The sequence below is a fragment of the Musca domestica genome, unplaced genomic scaffold (genome assembly GCF_030504385.1).
Source record: "Musca domestica strain aabys unplaced genomic scaffold, Musca_domestica.polishedcontigs.V.1.1 49, whole genome shotgun sequence".
NCBI lineage: Eukaryota > Metazoa > Arthropoda > Insecta > Diptera > Muscidae > Musca > Musca domestica.
This window is the reverse complement of record NW_026712344.1, coordinates 914,716-934,525: the sequence shown is the minus strand read 5'-3', so window position 1 is coordinate 934,525 and position 19,810 is coordinate 914,716. Positions and strand designations below refer to the sequence as shown.

Here is a 19,810-nt window from a genome sequence, read left to right as displayed (position 1 = left end):
TTTTGTGTTGTTATTACCATTTTTATAATATACAGTGTGAGTAAAAAAAAAAACTGCAACAAAGTCGAACGCCATTATTTTTACATTTTTTTTAAATTTTATTGAATGAAAGCAAAAAATTTCGTTGGCACGAATTATGGCCTTCAAACGGCCATTGAAACCGTTACATGTTGGTCTGCGGTATTTTGGCCCATTCCCGGCGAAGCGCTTGCTTTAGGTGATTCACATTTTGGTATTTTTTAGTGCCAACCATGCTTTTCAAAATACTCCAGACACAATAGTCTAACGGATTGGCATCCGGAGATTTTGGTGGCCATTGTGCGCTGGAAATGAAGCTAGGAACCCCATTTTGTAACCATTCTTGGGTGGCGCGTGCTGAGTGCGATGGTGCTGAGTCCTGTTGGAATGTCCAAGGTCTGCGGCCAAAATGTTTGCGTGCCCAAGGCTTTAATACACCCTCCAGAAGATTTGGTCCGATTAATATGAGTGGAGACCCACCATCGGCTGTTATGGCGGTCCACACTATCTCCGTGGCCGGCGCTTGAGTTCTGGTGGACAACCGAAGGTGCACATTTTCAACTGACCTCTTTGGAAAAGGAACACGATCATTTTGTTTGTTTACAAATTGCTCGACAACGAATGTTTTTTCTCATCGGAGAAAACCAAATTCGGCAGTGCATCACTTTTGGCCGAGCGAAGCAATTCTTTAGCTCTTTTACACTTGCACTTTTGGAATGTTAATGGTTTTACCCCGAGCTCATTTTTCAATATTTGCCGAATGCAATATTGCCATATGTTCAGCTCACGAGCCAGTTTTCGGCCACTGCGACGTGGGTTTCGATCAAGTCGCTTCTTTACTTTTCGAACCATTTCTTTCACGGTAATGAGCGATGATACGAGACACAAGAGATGTATTCACATTTGAATGCTGGAGTGCTCTGACGATAGCCACTTGTGGCTTTCCAGCCAAATATAAAGAAAACACACTATCACGCTCGATTTCCATCACGAATAACATTTTTTCTGGAAAATTCTCATCAAAATGCTTTTGTACGCTTGTAAACAATATAATGAGCTATCACTTGAAATAATTTAAATAAGAATTTTAAAAGCTGTCGGACGAGTGGTTAGAAATGACAGCAGTCTGAGTCTGAAGTTGCTCGCAATTTTTTCATATCACTCTGTACACTCCACTGCGGTCAGGGTAGTATCTCTTTGTACTTTCATTTGTTATATGGAGAAGGAAACGAGATATACCCATATTTATTTTTGAGGATCCTCATAAAATAACTTTCTGAGTCGATTTATGCATGTCCGTCTGTCTGACCATGTATTTTTGTAAACAAAATGCAGGTCTCATTTATTATCCGATCGAGGTGAACCCTATTGAAATTGGTGAGAAGCGGTTTAAATTTAGATATAGCTCCCATATATATCTATAACCAATTTCGGGTTAATTGCGAACCCAATGGCCAATATCAATACCGAATTTCGAACATCCGACTGAATTCAGTGTAGAAGTAAGTACGTCAAAATTTGGTGAAAATCAATTTAGATATAGCTATAGCTCCCGTATATACGTTTCATCCGATTTGGGGTTTTAAGACCCGTACATTCGTAATATGCAGTCGACAACAATGATATTTGGTACCAGCTATCTTACAGAGCTCGGAAATACCTTTGCCAATTTTTATCAAGATCGGATCAGATTTGGATATAGGTCCCATTTCTATCCTTAATCCGATTTCACGTTTGTTGTGCAAGTAATGGCTAATATCAGCCCAAATGGAGTGAATTTCCGAACGTATGTTTGCATTTGGTGAAACTCGGATCTGATATATATTTTTTAAGATAATCCCTTTCGAAGTGATATCATGCAATCTATAGCAATTTTATTTGGTATAAAAGACAAAAATATCTCTGTCAAATTTAGTGAAAATCGATCGATTGGATATGAATCCCAGATATTAGTTCTCTCTAAAATCAAATTATGACTGCTCTAAAGCTAAAGGTTGATATGATTTACTTCAAATAATTTTTTTTTTTGTTACGGGAGATCTACTAAATATACATAAGCCGGCTTTTAAAATATCCTTACTGGTTTTAGAATGGAGAATGCATTAAATTATTGCCAATCTGAATGTAAATTGAGATTATGGAGAATGCTCCAAATAGGCATAGAGCACATAACCATTGCTAGAGAGAACTAATACCGCATATGCAAAGATCTTTATTTACAGTTACATGTTCTCCTACTTCAGTCAATTAGTTGTGGTCGTAATATTTCCTACCAACACCCTCCGCCTGGCCCTCACAGAAAAAAATAACAATAACAATGCGTTTGTTTATATTTCTACAAATGATGGTGACGACGACGACGATGATGATGATGATGATGAAGATGGACGAACAAATGAACGAAACGAACGACCCAAAGCAAATGGTTTGAAATAGGTTATCGAGAGTTATCAGTTTCTCAGTGACAGCAAGAAGAGACGACACATATTTGTGGTGACATTTGTTGTATCTATGAAATGAAGACAACAACTACAACAACAATGGGGGGAAATAGCTAACTAACCAAGCAAACTAACACCAATACCACCGACATGACAATAATCAACAACGTCATCATCTTCATCAACATTGCCACCACCCAACATCATCAGCAGTAACAGCAACAACAACAAAAAGCTACAACTAAATACTTTGAAAAAAAAATATATAACTAATACAAAAAAAAAAAAAAACAAAACTGGAATGTTAGCTTTAGTTCATTTATTCATACCGGGACCGGGGCTGGTCTGTCCCACCATCTGTCAGTCAGACAGTCGGTCGTTTGATCGTCATCATAATCATTGTATGTTTTGTAGTATAGGCATATGGGTGCTAGTGTTAGGGTGCTATTGTTTTTGTTGTTGCACTATAGTTGTTGTTATTAGTAGATAATATTTTTTAGTTGATTTGATATGACAACGATATGAGAGTGGTAGTAGTAGAAGAGAAGAAGAAGCAGCATGGTGAATGACACACTAGGAGAGCGCCAAAGATAGATACGTTCGAATCAACAACAACATTAGAGATAGTAAAAATTAAAAGAAAAAAACCCTCTTTTTACTAATTCCGATCAAAAGAAAACAAATTGTTTATTAACGAAGAGAGTAGGTTTTCTGTAACATAGAAATAGGCAGAGAGAGAGAGAGAGGTTTTGCAGTGGAGAATATTTAACCACAATGCTGGAGCAAATTAGGTGACACCACAAAAGCCAGATGTATTTTTCTGATAAGAATAATGAAATTAATTAAAAATAGAAAGGAAGACATTACGGGCAGTACGGGAAGGAAATAGCTGAAGTTCTTTTTTTAAATTAGAAATGTAAATATCAGAATATTCTGAAATATTCACAAGGGGAAATTCCATACGTAATGAAACAAAATTTTTAATATTGGTTGGAGCCCAAAAAATTTATTCTGGAACCAGGAAAAAATACTCTTATGAGATCGTCAATAAGATTATTTTTATGAAATCGGCAGATTCTAATTATTTACGAACTAAGCGACCTTTTTTTGGGACTCACAACAAAAAATAGACTTATGGTTTGATGAATGTAGTAGGGTGTGAAGTATTACAATCCCCTTAATCGGCATAAGGAAAAATTCTGCTTTCCCAACCAAAAAAAAAAATAAATAATTAAATAAATAAAAATTGTTTAATTATCGCCAAATTATATTTAAAGACCAGTAATGAAAGATCAAATTCATATTAAAAATATTGGCCCACGTTTGAGTAGTACCTACAAAACGGTATTTTGAAGTAATTGTATTGTATTTTGGAATTTAATACCATCAGCCTACAGAATTGTTTCCTTCAAAAAAAAAAAAAAAAGATTTCATAGAGATCCAGGTTCTAAGAGGACCTCCAGAAAATTTTCACCGTAGTTGGTTTTACCCTTATGTATACCAGTACCTCCTACAATTTGGTGCTTCGTACATATCAGATCTAATTTTCGACAGAATTTGTATATTTTGGGTTCCCGTTGAATAGATATTCTACCTGTGTAAATTTTTTAATATCGGTGCACATAAAATATACATGGCCATATTAATTATTTTTAATTACATATTTATTTTAATTGCTTATTTACTCATATATTTTTTTATTTTTTTTTTAATTTTTTATTTTTTTTTTTATTATTTACAAAGTTATTTGTTTGTTTACTTTTAATTGGGCTACTAATGAATTCATTAAAATTTTGAATCTACTTATATATTTACGTATCAATATCTTTATTATGTTTTAATTTCTCGTATTTTTTTATTATTTATTAATGTAGTTTTTATCTATTCAATAATTCATTTTCAATTATTTATATTTATTTATTCATATATTTTATTATTTATTTATTAACTTTTTTGTGTTTCTTTATTTATTTAATTATTTTTTTATTTATTGGTTTATTAATTCATTTATTTGGTTTTATTGTTTTTTTTTTTTTTTTTTTTTTTTTTTTTTTTTTTTTTTGTGATTTATTACATAATTTATTTATTTTTTCCTAATTTATTAATGGGTGTATTAACTTTGTCATGCCGTTTGTAACTCCTCGAAATATGTATTCATAATAGACTCTATGTATATATATTCCGGATTAGTGTAAAATTCTAAGACGATTTAGCGATGCCTGTCCGTTGTAGCGATTTTAGCGACATTATTTGTAGGAATTATTTAAAATTTCGTATTTGAAGTTCCTAATGGATACTACAGCCTATGACAAAAATTTGGTATGCAGATTCAGATCTTCATATATCCTCCATATAACGGTACCCCCCGATATTCAGCATTTTGATGATTTTAGCCACATTTTCAATGAAATTGTCTTAAAATCCACATAAGGATATCCTTCTGAGTACTTCATCCCCTGGAAGATTCTTGTCTATACAGGTTCACGGTACAGTATATCCCCAATATAACAACTATATATGCATTTACTTTATTTACCTACTTTTTGCAATTTTTACTTATTTTTTAATTTATTTTTTTACTAATTTATTTATTTTTATATTTTTTTTAGTTGCTTATTTATGTTTCCTTTTTTTGTATTTATTTATATATATATATAGGTTTATATATATAGGTTATAAAATATTTATCATTATAATTTTTTTCATTACTAAAAATATGCATTACATATTATTTTTATTATTAATATTTTTTTTTTTTTTTTTTTTTTTATTAATTATTTTTTGAAATTATTTTCATTATTGTTATTATGGTTATAAATATTATTATTATTCTCATTATTATTATTATTATTATTATTATTATTATTATTATTATTATTATTATTATTATTATTATTATTATTATTTTTTTTATTATTAATATTATATATTTATTTGCTTACTTATTATTTTTTATGTTTTAGCGTATTTATTATTATTATGTTAATCTTATTGTTAATTTTATTATTATGATTTTTATTATTTTAATTATTTTTATAATATGTTATGGTTGTCAGTATTCACTTAGGTATTTGTTTACTCACTAATTATTTTTTAATGTTAACTTATTACTTATTGTTATTATTACTATTATTTTTGTATTGCTTTTTATTTTCTTAGATATATATTTTTTATTATTTTCTCTATGTAAAACCATTACTCATAACCCTTGTCTATATAGCGAGAGGGTTCCGATGTACTTAAAAAAGTAAACACTGAAAAAACTGATAAGGAATCAAATATTCTTATCAGATTTACCGGTCGTTCGAACTTTCGATAATGCAATGGGGCGAAAACAGTCCCACCCCGGTAAATTTGGCAAATTGGGATAAAAATTAAAATTAATAATTTTTTTGAAAGCAAAATGTCGATATTTTGCAATGAATTTTAATTTTTGTTTTCAATATTTTCATCGTTTTAGTTTAAACTTCCGTTTCGGCCAAAAGCATGCAGGTGTTTAAATTTATTTTTGGAGACTTAGTTTTCTTGTTATTAACAAAATTTGCTTTTAATTTCACATATGTATTTTGTATTTTCAAAACACTTTAAGAATTCTCTTGTTCTCTTTTATACTCTGTTTTATTCCCATTCTTTGTGTTGTGTGTTTTGTTTTTTTTTTTTTTTTTTCTTTAACGACATTGTTAAAGAATTTGTTTCTATGATTCTTTTCCTACTTATGTTTTTTTGTTGTTCCACAATAATACAAAAAAAAAACATAATCTCTTTGGCCATTCCACCGTATTTAGTTAAACAAAAAAAAAAACAACAACAACGAAAAACACTTGAAACCGTAACAAAAACAAAGACCATGTGAGAGGAAGGCAAGAATTTGTTCGACAAGTAGAATTAGTAATTACTATGGATTGGTTGGATGGTTGGGTTGGTTTGACAGGGAGCTGGGAGTAAAGACTGAACAAAAATTGTAAAAAAAATGTTTTTGGTAAGGCTATAACACTGGAGGTTTTGTTCCAAAACTCACAAACTACACTTTTTTGGTGCGCGGTTGTTTAATCCGAAAGGGGTTCATTCACTTGAATCTCAATCTTATGAATGAAATAATTTAGAGTTATTTTTTGTTCTTGTAAAATTATCTTACATTTTTGTTGGCAAATTGAAAATCAAAATTTTTCTCTCCTTATTTGTTGCTGTTATTGCAAAATTAGTAACGCACTAAATTTTTTCTCTGCTTGTTGTCTAGTTTCTTGTCGATGCCATAAAAATATTTTGTTGTTGTTTTGATGATGATGACGATGATGATGTTTTTTTTTATTATTATTGTTGTCACCATTCACAGAAACGACATAAAAGAAATAACCAAAATATGCCCATAAAAAATACCGGAGATTTCGAAACCGCAAAACATTCAGACGTAGCCGTACGCGAACACGTTTTTTTCAGTTTTTATTTATTTTTGTTTTCTTAACTGACAGGGGGCTTATTTGGTGTTGTCGACTTTTTTTTTGCTTTTTTGGGCAATGAAAATTTTTCAAATTCAATTTTTTTTAATTTCTGTGAGAGTTGTCGTTTTTTTTTTGTTTCGAATTGATTTATAGAGATTTTCCACTTGTTTTGATTTTGAAATTTCGTAATTTTTCTTTTTTTTCTGTATTATTTTCCAGATTTCATTCGTTTTTATTTTAAATCATTCACATTCACGTTTTTTCATAATTTTGCTTCGTTTACGTTTTCCGTTTATTTTACAATAACAAACGAAATCATTCCAAAGTTGTATATTATTCGTTTCGTACAATTCTCGCTCTTTACTATTTTGTTGTTTATTTATTAATATTTTTTCCTCTTTTCATTTTTTGTTTTCTTTATAAATGAATTGCATTCATTGGTGAGGCGAACACTCACTCACACACATATATATATGAAACAAAATAAAAACACACACACGCGCGGCGCGTTTTTCTTTGAAAACAAAAGAACTCTCGTTCGTCACCCGTTTCGCTGAAGTTCACTCATTGGCATTCGTTTGCCGACTGAAGCAATGAATGATCACGACATTGTTGTGTATTGTTGTTATTTTCACTCAAGTTGGCTGCAATGGCTCGATGGGTAACCCCATCGAACGAACCAAACACAGCAAAACAATTTCCAGCAAATGGTTTGATCGTTTGAGTGAGTTTGATTCGAACATGTTGGGAGTGCAACCAATCGTTGATTTTCTTTTGTTACGATTTTCACTTGTGTTGTTCGATGAGGGTGTTTGTTTTGTTTGCGTACAAGGTAATCAAAACAAAATCGTTGATAATCATTCTTTTTTGGTTGCTGTTGCTGGTGTTGTTACCTCACCACATATTCACTCACACACACACACACTCATACAGACAGATGGTCGGTCACACAAACAATATATTTTACTTTGGTTTGTATCGCATACCTCCAACTATTTGTTGCATTCTTCTTCTTTATGTGTATTTTTTTTTTGGTATTTTGGTAATATTGTTATTGTTGTTTTTCATATTTTCCTCAAATACCTCTGCCCATACAATGAGAATATGAATCGTTGCCCCCGTTTGATAGCCATCAATAAGTTTGTTTGTGGTTAGCTAGCTGCTGGTATTATGAATGAATTTCTTTGTCTTTCCAATTATGTACGTCTGTTGTAGGTATGGTACGACGAAGTGGCTGGTATCCAATAATTCCCTTTACTCACGCAAAATTTACACTAGACAACAGGTTATTAAATTTCATAAACATGTGAAAACAAGACAAGATATATTCATGTGATGGTTGCTGATGTAGAAGTTTAGGGAATTTGTTAAATTGGTTTTGCACAGGTAGTTATTGATTTAAATGCACTTGTCCCTACATACCGAGATATAGGCCTCTAAAGACCTATAGGTATTCTTGCATATTTATCATTTTGTTGAGACCGAGGAAGGAAGTATGGGTTTAATTAGAAGACTTTGTGACTCCGATATCATCAAAATATTTCACTGAGGAAGCACAAGAATTCCAAGGTGTAGACTTGAACACCCATGAAATAAAATGTAATTTTTAAACAAGTTAAAAACATTAAGTTCGGCTTGGCCGAACTTTTAATACCTTCTGCCTTTTGGTAAAGAAAACAAATTTTATATAAAAATACATATCTAAATTCAAACGTGGTCCACTTTAAACTACAGTAAGACCATTTGGATAATGATGTTAAACTTTTCAAAAAAAAAAAAATAATAATAAATAAAATAAACAAGTAAGCAAAGGCTATAGTCGTGCGGGGCCGACCATGTGATACCATACAATACTACAATATATTAGAAGCACCCTTATCTCCAAGTCCATTTTGGAAGATTTCGCTTTTGAAATTTTGTCATGGAGCACTGCCCAGATATTGCTCTTACAATTTTGACCAGGGACATTTGCGCACTCCGTCGTGCTGTTAGTTGTTGTGTTCGATTTTACAGCTAAATATAATCCAATGGTCATCCAAAAAGCTAGAATTCTTCCCTATCCTTAACTCTCTTCTCAGGTATGTCGATTGGCTTCAGTTGTGTAATTTTTTTCTGTTTTGGTTCATTTGAGCCTCATAATATTTTGCGATCATCTCCAAAAGCAAGAAGCCGTTCTGCATCTACAAATTTAGACCCATCTATATTATTTGTTTGTCTACGATATTTGGCTATATTCAGCATAAAAAAACCAGAAGTTCGCCTTTTGTGTATTGCCGATATCGCCTGTAAGTAATGTTGGTATTTTTTTCACACAAAAGTAGTGGTCCATTCTACCCGCTGTCCTTTGGTTTCTATTTGCGACTTTATAACGACAGCAAAATCAGGAACATTTTCAGTGGTTGGTCCATTTCAATATATTGCGCTCATCTTAAAAAACAATAGCTCTTCTGAGCCTAACCCTACCCTTGTGAAAATTTTCGTGAAGATCGGACGATAATTGCAATCTGTATATAATAACCCCAACCCGTGTTGTAAGGTGATCAAATTTTACAAAATGTACATTTCAATATTATAAGTCAAATTCAAAAAATCGCATGCGATAAGAAAATATGAAAAAATAAAAATATGTCACAAAATGCTACAAAATCTATAATTACACCATTATTGGCATATTTTTATGCGATTTTTTTGTCAAAATCAGTCCAGCCATTCTTGAGATATAAGCATTTTAGCTAACATCCCCTTCCTTTGTATATATGTATTGTACATATTTCGCTATATATATCCGATATATTTACTATCGGCATCTACGTAATCGTCAGAATTGGCCTGTTCGTCTATTTGTGATTTCGCCGGGATTAAAATGGAAAATTTGGCTATTATTTAACATAAATGTTGTAGCCTATTTCACCCACTAAATATTACCCGATGACCTTCAAAATTGGAAGGCTTCTGCCCAGCCCTAAGCTCTAGCTCTATGCTAACTTTCGTTTCGATTGGTCTATAATTGCGACCTGTAGTGCAACTGCAAAATCAGGAATTTTTTCAGTTTTTGGTCCATTTCAGCCACTAAATATTATGCGATCATCTCCACCTCCATTCTAAATTCCGTAAAGATCGGGCCATACTTGCGACCTGTAGAGTGATTACAAATTAACATGGACAGACGGACAGATGGACGGACGGACATACATAGCTAGATCGACTCAGCTCGGCGAGATAGGAAGATCCATATATACTTTCCTATGTGGGAAATTAATATTTCGAGGTGTTACATAATTTTTGGCCCAATCAAACTTACAATACCCCCAACACATAGTGTTGTAGGGTATAATAAAATCCATTAAAAGTTTTGTTAAAGTCTCAAAAATGCCTAATATAGCCGTTATATTGGGGGCTATACGACTTAGACCTACATAGGCCTTGTTTGTCATAAGCCATTACCATTCGTTGTCCAGCAGTATGTAAACAAACAAAATGATCGTGTTTACTTGCAAAAGAGGTCAGCTGAAAATGTGCACCTTCGGTTGGCCACCAGAACCCAAGCGCCGGCCATGGTGATGGTGTGGGCCGCCATAACAGCCGATGTTCGCTCTTCGCTCGTATTAATCGACCGTGTCATCAGAATAAATGCCGATTATCGCGAAAATATTCTGCAGGGTGTATTTTAGCCTTGGGCACCTAAACATTTTGGCCGCAGACCTTAGACATTACAACAGGATTCAGCAACATAGCACTCAGCACGCTCCACCCAAGAATGATTACAAAATGAGGTTCTTCGCTTCATTTCCAGCGCACAATGGTCACCAAAATGTCCGGAAACCAATTTTCATGATTTTACCGGAATTATTTAAAATTTTGTATTTGAACAGAATATAGCCGTTATATTGGGGGACTATGACAAAAATGTTTGGATGAAGGTCCAAGTCTTCGTATAGCCCCCATATAACGGTACCTCCCGATATTCGGTATTTTGATGATTTCAGCAATATAATTCACTGGAATGGTTTCAAATTTCGTACTGGAAAAACCTATGGCAAAAAAATTGTAGGCGGGTTCAGATCTTCGTATAGCCCGCATGTAACGGTACCTCCCGATATTCGGTATTTTCATGATTTTAGCGACATTATTTAGCGGAATTATTTAAAATTTCGTATTTGAAGTTCGTAATGGGTACTACAGCCTAAGATAAACATTTTTATTTGCGGGTCCACGTCTTCGTATAGCCCCCATATAACCGTACCTCCCGAAAATCGGTATTTTGACGATTTCAGCAACATTATTCACCGGAATCGTTTCGTATTGAAAGATCTCAATGGGTACTACAACTTATGGCAAAAACATTCGTATGCAGGTCCACATCTTCGTATAGCCTCCATATGACGGTACCTCCCGATACTCCGTGTTTTCATGATTTTTGCGACATTTTTCATCGTAATTGCAACAAATTTCGTATTTGAAGATCGTAATGAGCACTACAGCCTATGACAAAAAATTTCGTGTGAAGGTCCACGTCTTCGTGTAGTCCCAATATAACGGTTTTCATTTTAGTGGTAGTTTTCGGATTTTTTTGAAAATTTTCAATTTCTTTCGAAAATGTGGATGGTGTCAAAGTTCAACCCGGCCGAACTTAGCTGCTTTTTTACTTGTTTTATCTCACCCTAAATATTCATGATCAGCGTAAAATTCTACGTCGACTTAACGATGGCCTTCTGTCTGTCTGTTGAAATCACGATACAGCCCTCATTATTTGACGTAGAGCTTCAAAATTTGGCACAACAATTTGTATTGTGTCTAGAATGGTTGGTATTGAAAATGAGATATATCGGTTCATGTTTTGGTATAGCCACCATATAGCGATTTTCGGTTTTTTGATTTTTTTTGCCACACGGATTTGTCTAAAAGTTGCTATTTGTAGATCATAATGGGTTCTAGCTCCGGTGGCGAAACCTTGTCTGCATAGATCCACGTTTTGTATAGCTACAAGAAAAACACATTTATTTAAATTTTCTGATTGATTGTCGGAAATTTCTATAGATAATAGGCAACTGACGTTCGGTAGATGGGGAGTCAAAAACGTATGGGGGCCATAACTAACACATAATTTTCACAAATTCCTTTCAATTCTCAAATCTGTATAACACTTTTGAAACCACGACGTTTTAACCTTATTTCGTATTCTCACAAATTCCCTCCATGGACAAATTGTTGAAAATAATAACGAAGGAGTAGAAAAAAACTTAATCCTGTTTCGTTTGCTCGCCCGAATAAATTTAGATAAATCCAGTGAAATGATTAATTGCTTGAGGAACACTTTGTTCTTCTCTCTGAGAAACACCAAAGAACAAGTACCGCAATGCACAGGCTAAGACGCGTTTGGAATTTTTATTTGAAACCAACTAAAGAAACGAATTAGAATTTTTGATGGTAAAAACCGACAGAGAAGGCACAAATCCAAAGGAAAAAAATATTTCAAGGAATTCCTCAAAAAAAAAAAAAAAAAAAAAAAACGTGAAAACAATGCCAACCACCAAAAAACAGTTGTCTGTCTTTTCGTCTCTCTACACGCCTGTGAAGGTCGTTCTTGTTGTTTGAATTCAGGAATGTTGTGCCTTTTTTAGAGATCCTTTCATTGTTCATTTGACCAAAAAAAAAGGTCAAACACTGAAAACGATAGCCCACATCGATCATTCTTCATGACATGTGAAGATTTTTTTTTTTGTGGAATGAAACACGAAGGATGTGTATATTTCATAGTTTTTGGGACGATTTTGCAAAGAAATCGCTCAACCTGAAAGTGGTCCTCTAAAGATCACAACAGATCGATTTCAAGGAAGGAATGCGCGCACTCCCAGCCATTTGTGGTGTGATGGTAAACATTGATAGGCCACCCATACATGCATATCAATGAACATATACATTGATCATATCAACTAAAACCAACTTAGGAGCAGGGTAGGAGGGATTAGCATAGGCAAGCCGATAATAACAAAAAAACACATTGTAAGAGCCCAGGGAGTGCGGGTGTTCATTTACCATACAAAGGTCCTTGCTCTTGAAATGAATATCCATCAACCGAAAAACATTTCGTTAAATGATAATTATCATATCTATTGCCAGAGGTTGAAGAAAAAAAAAATGAGAGAGAGAGAGGGAGAGCGAGAGAACAAATATTCCATTTGTATGAATGTTATTCCCCATGGAATGTAACAGCATTCATTTGAAATTTGATATTTGAAATTGATATATGAAAAATAATTAAAACATATTGAAATCGCTTTATCAACAGTGTCCTTAGAAACTCTTGTAACCATGACCAATTTAAAAAAAAAATAGAAATAGATTTTAAAACAATTATTTTAATTATCTGGACGACTGACTCAAATATTTATCAACGTCTAGGCGAAAAGGCTGAAGCTTGACTCTGGAAATTTTTTTTGAGGGTCACTCTTGATCCGAAGGGGTCAGATAAGGCTGAGTTGTTGGAGATTTGTACTAAAACGGTACGAACAGTATTTAAAGGTATTAATTATGGTATTTTATGAAGAGGTAGAGCTAGAACTCTAAATTATTTAGAATTGGGGTCACTAATGGAGTGTATGATAGATATACCAAAGGGTTTTTGGGAATACGCACGGAAGAGTACGAAAAGTACTAAAATGTACTATATTGTTAACCATTTCGTATCATGTGAACTGTTAGGGCAAAAAACTAAAAATTTAAAATAAGAATAATGTTTGAGGAATAGGGTAATTTTGGAAGTGTGTACTCATACAGGGTGAGATTAAACAAGTAAAAGAGCTGTAAGTTCGGCCGGGCCGAACTTTTAACACCCTCCACCATTTGGTACAAATTTGACAATTTCCAAAAAAAAAAAAAAAAAAAAATAAATAAATAAAATCCGTTAAAAATTCTGTTAAAATCTTAAAAATACCGAATGCCTATACGACGACGTGGACCTGTATAGGCAACTTTTGTCATAAGTTATTACAATATTTTAATGCGAAACTTGAAGAAAAATCTGTTTATAATGTAGCTAAAATCATCAAAACAGCGAATATAGGGGGTACAGTTATATGGGGGCTATACGAAGACGTGGACCTGCACAGACAAATTTCAGGCATGGGCTGAAGTATCCATTACGAACTTCACTTGCGAAATTTGAAACAATCCCGGTAAATAATGTCGCTAAAATCATCAAAATACCGAATATCGGGGGGTACGGTATATGGAGGCTATACGAAGAAGTGGACCTACATGGCTCATTTTCTGTTTTATGCTGCAGCATCTATTACGAACTTCAAATACCAAATTTGGAACGATTCCGTTAAATAATGTCGCTAAAATCATCAAAATACCGAATATCGGGGGGTACCGTTATATAGGGGCTATACGAAGACGTGGACCTACACAGATAATTTTCTGTCTTAGGCTGTAGTATCCATTACGAACTTCAAATGCCAAATTTGAAACAATTCCGGTGAATAAGGTCGCTAAAATCATCAAAATACCGAATATCGGGAGGTACCGTTATATGGGGGCTATATGATAACTTAGACCCATTACGAACTTAACCTGCCTACTGGCAAAATATACATGTGTGCAAAATTTTAGCCTTCTATCTCAATTTGTTCGAAAGATATCGTGATTACAACAGACAGACAGACACACAGACAGACGGACATCGCTAAATCGACTTAGAATTTTACGCTGATCAAGAATATATATACTTTGTTGGGTCTGACATGAGTATTTCGAGGAGTTACAAACGGAATGACAAAGTTAATATACCCTCTATAGTATGGTGGAGGGTATAAAAACTGCAACAAAGTCAAACGCCATAATTTTTACATTTTTTTTATACCCTCCACCATCTATGGAGGGTATATTAACTTTGTCATTCCGTTTGTAAATCCTCGAAATGAATTGAGATAGATGGCTAAAATTTTGCACACATGTTTATTTTTCCAGTAGACAGGTTAAGTTCGTAAATGGGCCATGTAGGTCCACGTTTTCATATAGCCCCCATATAACGGTACCCCGCGATATTCGGCATTTTGATGATTTTAGCGACATTATTCACGGGAATTGTTTCGAATTTGGTATTTGAAGTTCAAAATGGATACTACACTCTAAGACGGAAAATTGTCTGTGCAGGTCCACGTCTTCGTGTAGCCCCCATATAACGGTACCTCCCGATATTCGGTATTTTGATGATTTTAGCGACATTATTCACCGGAATTGTTTCAAAATTGGTATTTGAAGTTCGTAATGGATGCTACAGCCTGTGACAGAAAATTGTCTATGCTGGTCCAGGTCTTGGCACAGCTCCAATTTAACGGCACCTCCTTATATACGATATTTTTATGATTTTAGACACATTATTCACCGTTTATTTCAAGTTTCGAATTTGAATATGGTAATGGCTTATGACAAACAATGCCTATGTATGTCCACGTCGTATAGACCCAATATAACGGCTATATTCGGTATTTTTAAAATTTTAACAGAATTTTTTAAGGATTTTATTTTTTAAAAATTTCCAATTTCGTTGCAAATGGTGGAGGGTATTAAAAGTTCGGCCCGGCCGAACTTACTGCTTTCTAACTTGTTTTTTTTTAATTTTATTGATAGAAAGCAAAAAATGTCCGAAGTGGCATCAAATTTTAGAATATGTTTAGATTTGTTCGAATTGGTTTGACGAATTATGGCCAATTCAAACGGCCAGTGAAACCGTCAAATGCTGCCCAAATTTTGCTCTGCGGTATTTTGGCCCATTCCCGTCGAAGCGCTTACTTGAGGTGATCGAAACTTTTGTATTTTTTCGTGCCAACCTTGCTTTTCAAAATACTCCAGACACAATAGTCCAAGGGATTGGTATCCGGAGAATTTGATGGCCATTGTGCGCTGGAAATGTAGCGAAAAACCTCATTTTGTAACTATTCTTGAGTGGCGCGTGCTGAGAGTGATAGTGCTGAGTCCTGTTGGAATGTCCAAGGTCTGCGGCCAAAATGTTTGCCTGCCCAATGCTTTAATACACCCTCCCGAATATTTTCGCGATAATATTCGGCATTTATTCTTCTGCACTTGAGTTCTGGTGGCCAACCGAAGGTGCACATTTTCAGCTGACCACTTTGTCAAGCAAACACGATTATTTTGTTTGTTTACAAACTGCTGGACAACGAATGTTTTCTCATCGGAGACGGAGAAAACCAAATTCGGCAGTTCACCACTTTCGGCCAAGCGAAGCAACTCTTTAGCTCTTTTTAGTCTATTTTCTTTCTGTTTGCTGTGTAAATTCTTGCACTTTTTGGAATTCAATGGCTTTACCCTGGGCTCATTTTTCAATATTTGGCGAATGGAGCGATGGTACGAGACACAAAAGATTTATTCATATTTAAATGCTGTAGTGCTCTAACGATAGCCACTTGTGGTTTTCCAGCCAAATATAATGAAATCACACTATCACGCTGGAATTCCATCACGAATAACTTTTTTTCAGGAAAATTCTCACCAAAATGCTTTTGTACGCTTGTAAACAATATAATGAGCTGTCACTGGGATAATTTTAATAGCTGTCGGACGAGTGGCTTGGAAATGGCAGCAGTCTGAATTTGGTTGCAATTTTTTCATCTCACCCTGTATGTGTACTAATTGTTACTAAATTTGGTATTGAGTGAAGGATAGAGTTAAAATTTGATATTGTTATCACTGTTAGTTTTTTGGGACAGAAAAATTGGATGTATGCCCATTGTGCAATGAGGTTTTTTAAAATCCGCACAATGAAATATTTTGATAATTTTTTATTGTGCTAGTTTATTCATGTTTTATATGGAAACCTTAAGTGAGTCATAGCCTGATTTTTTTTAAATATTGTTAAAAGCTTTTTCTTCGGATCAAGATTCCCCGGAATCCCTGCATTTTAGGTATGTAGTGTTTTCGGCAATATTGCATATAAATATACGAGAAGTATGTAGGTTGAAATTTAACCCTCAAGCGAGTCAGCAAAGGGGTCCTTCAGTCGTTTTTTAAAATATGGTGCAAAACTCATTTTAGGGGGATATTAGCAAGCCAAAACATTCCACAAAATTATTTGACATAAAATTAGATTTTATGTCCTAGAAGATGTCAAGAGTCTTAATCTTATCTAAGCGCCCAGAATTCATACATATTTAAAACATATTTTAAGGTTAAAGGTTAAATTTCCAATAAAGCATCATTTAAGAAGACAAAAATATTTTTAATCAAATTTCTAATAGAATGGTTTCTTCAGCCATGAACTTAGTTTTATCTGAATAAAAAAGTGAGCTCTCTGTGATATTTTACATTCCCCATAATAAAAACCAGTAAAGAAAGTCCTAAAGTCGGGCGGGCCCGATTTTATGATACCCTACACCACTTTGCTAATTTAGTTGAGCTCCACTTAATAATTAAAAGTTTTTATGGGAGAATTCAGTCATACACGCTATGATTGTAATTATAATTTAAAGTTCAAACGACTAAATATGCCGAAGCATTTGTATCTTTTAAATTCGGACTTGTATTGCTCATTTGGTGCACAATTAATCTGAAATCGGATAAAGATATATATGGAAGCTATATCCAAATCTGAACCGATCTCGATAAAATTTGGCAAAGATATTTCTGAGCTATATTTGATATATTTCCCTGAATATCGTTGTTACGGAGTGCATATTACGGCTGTGGGTAACAAATATGGCAAATCGGATGAACAGTATATATGGAAGCTATAGTTATATTTGAACCGATCTTCACCAAATTTGATATACTAGCTTCTAAACTCAATTCGGTCGTAAGTGCCAAATTTCATCCAATTTGGGCAAATATTAGACATTTGGTGCACAATAAAAGGTAAATCGGACGAAGTTATATATGGGAGCTATATCCAAATCTGAACCGATCTCGATAAAATTTAGCAAAGGTATTTCTGAGCTGCATTTGATATATTTCTCCAAATATTGTTGTTACAGAATGCATATTACGGCTGCGGGGGACAAAAATAACAAATCGGATGAACAATATATATGGGAGCTATAGCTATATCTGAACCGATTTCCATCAAATTTGGCATGCTTATTTTTAGGCCTAATTTGGTTGTATGTGCAAAATTCCATAATATTCGGGTTGATATTACACGTTTGGTGCACAATAAAAGGCAAATCGGACGAAGATATATATGGGAGCTATATCTAAATTTTTACCGATTATCTCCAATTTCAATAGGGTTCGTCCTTAGTCCAAACAAATGTTGTTTCCAAAATTTCATCTCAATCGGATAATAAATGCTACCTGCATTTTGTTTACAAAAATACGTGGACAGACGGACGGACAGACATGCATAAATCAACTCAGAAAGTGATTCTATGCAGATCATCAAAAGGAACTATGGGTCTATCTCGTTTCCTTTTACCTGTTACAAACAAATGCACAAAGACATAATACCCTGACCACCTTGTGGTGTAGGGTATAAAAACATGAACATTTATTGCTGAGCATAAATGCTTGGCATAGTTCGCTATTATCTTGAAATCTTTGTCAACTACACCACCAAGATCGACAAGCAACCATTTCTATCCTGGTAAACATTTCACAAACTGTGTCAATACTCTGCAGACTATTTAGTGTAATTTGTTTGCTGCTGCTTTTATTATTGTATGTTGTTGTAGTTTATTAAAAAATTGTTTTCGTTTCATATTTTTTAAGTTCTTTTCTTTTTTTTGTCAGAATCAATTTAAAACCAAAGCAAACAAAAAACTTAAATAATTAGGTCTCTGCCCAAAAAATTTACCTCGATGCTAAGCATCATTTTGTTCAAATTCATTGAGGTAATGTTAAAAAAAAAAAACAAAATTAAAACAAACTAAGACATTCCTCCATCCCTACATCTGCTCAAATATACATACGATTTGAATGTATGTACATGCGTTTGATAAGCAAATAGGCGACAGAACCTCTGGCCTATGCCAACCGAAAAATCCACAAGATGAGTTTGTTCCTTGTTTCTCTGATAAGGCGACATGTTTATTTGTTACAATTATGGAGATAGATTAGAGCATATACATATATGTAGATCATATGTATGTATGTATGTAGATCACATGCTTTCCATGTTTTTTGTTTTGTACGTCTGGTAGGTCAAAGACAAATTGTTGTGTTTTTTTTTATTCTATGCTGCCAAGTGCTTCATGTGCTTATATTAAAAAAAAATTGAGAGGGAAACACTTATTCTATATTTTCTAATTTTTGATATTTTTAAGGAAATCCGTTTTTTTTTAACATTGCTTAAATGACTTAACATTTCAATTTCGTTTTAAGAAAATTACGCTGTCTATTAAACATCCTTGTTTATATACAGGGTGTGTGATTTTTATGAGGTTATTTTTTTAATACGAATCGCTCTATTGTCTGACAGCTATTTTGACAGTTTAGATTGGCGTCGTGAACATTTATTTTCAAAACCAGTAAAGAAAGACTAACCGACGGATGGGCCGACTTTATATACCCTAAACCACTTTGCATATGTAGTAGAGCTACTCATAATAAATAAATGTTTTTATGGGGAATTTATGATCATTAAATCATACCAATTAGAATCATTTTTAAATGCACATTTTATAAAAGCTGTTATAATCTTAAGCCGATAGGAACTAATATTTAGGATGTAAATCCTACAATGAATCGATTTATACTAAATTAAACGGAGGCATTTGTGCCTTCATCAAAATCCAACCTATTTGAGCTGATATTACATTTTTAGTGAAATAGGAAGAAGATATATGTGTGAGTTATAGAACAGTGTGGCTTGTTTGTTCGGGATACCGTAGTATTTTGTTGTTGCAAAATTTTTAGGCTTTATCCCTTTATTGTTGTTTTTATAAAAACAACGTTTGT

General features: G+C 33.6%; 1 protein-coding gene across 1 annotated transcript in view; it reads right to left on the bottom strand.

Moving 5' to 3' along the window:
- LOC101898435 (stAR-related lipid transfer protein 13) overlaps nucleotides 1-7,476 on the bottom strand; it is a 399,946-nt gene extending 392,470 nt beyond the window's left edge. The window contains exon 1 of the mRNA XM_059127991.1: nucleotides 6,595-7,476. The gene's annotated coding sequence lies outside the window, so the exon portion shown is untranslated. The remainder of the gene's footprint in view (nucleotides 1-6,594) is intronic.
- Between the last annotated feature and the right edge of the window lie 12,334 nt (nucleotides 7,477-19,810).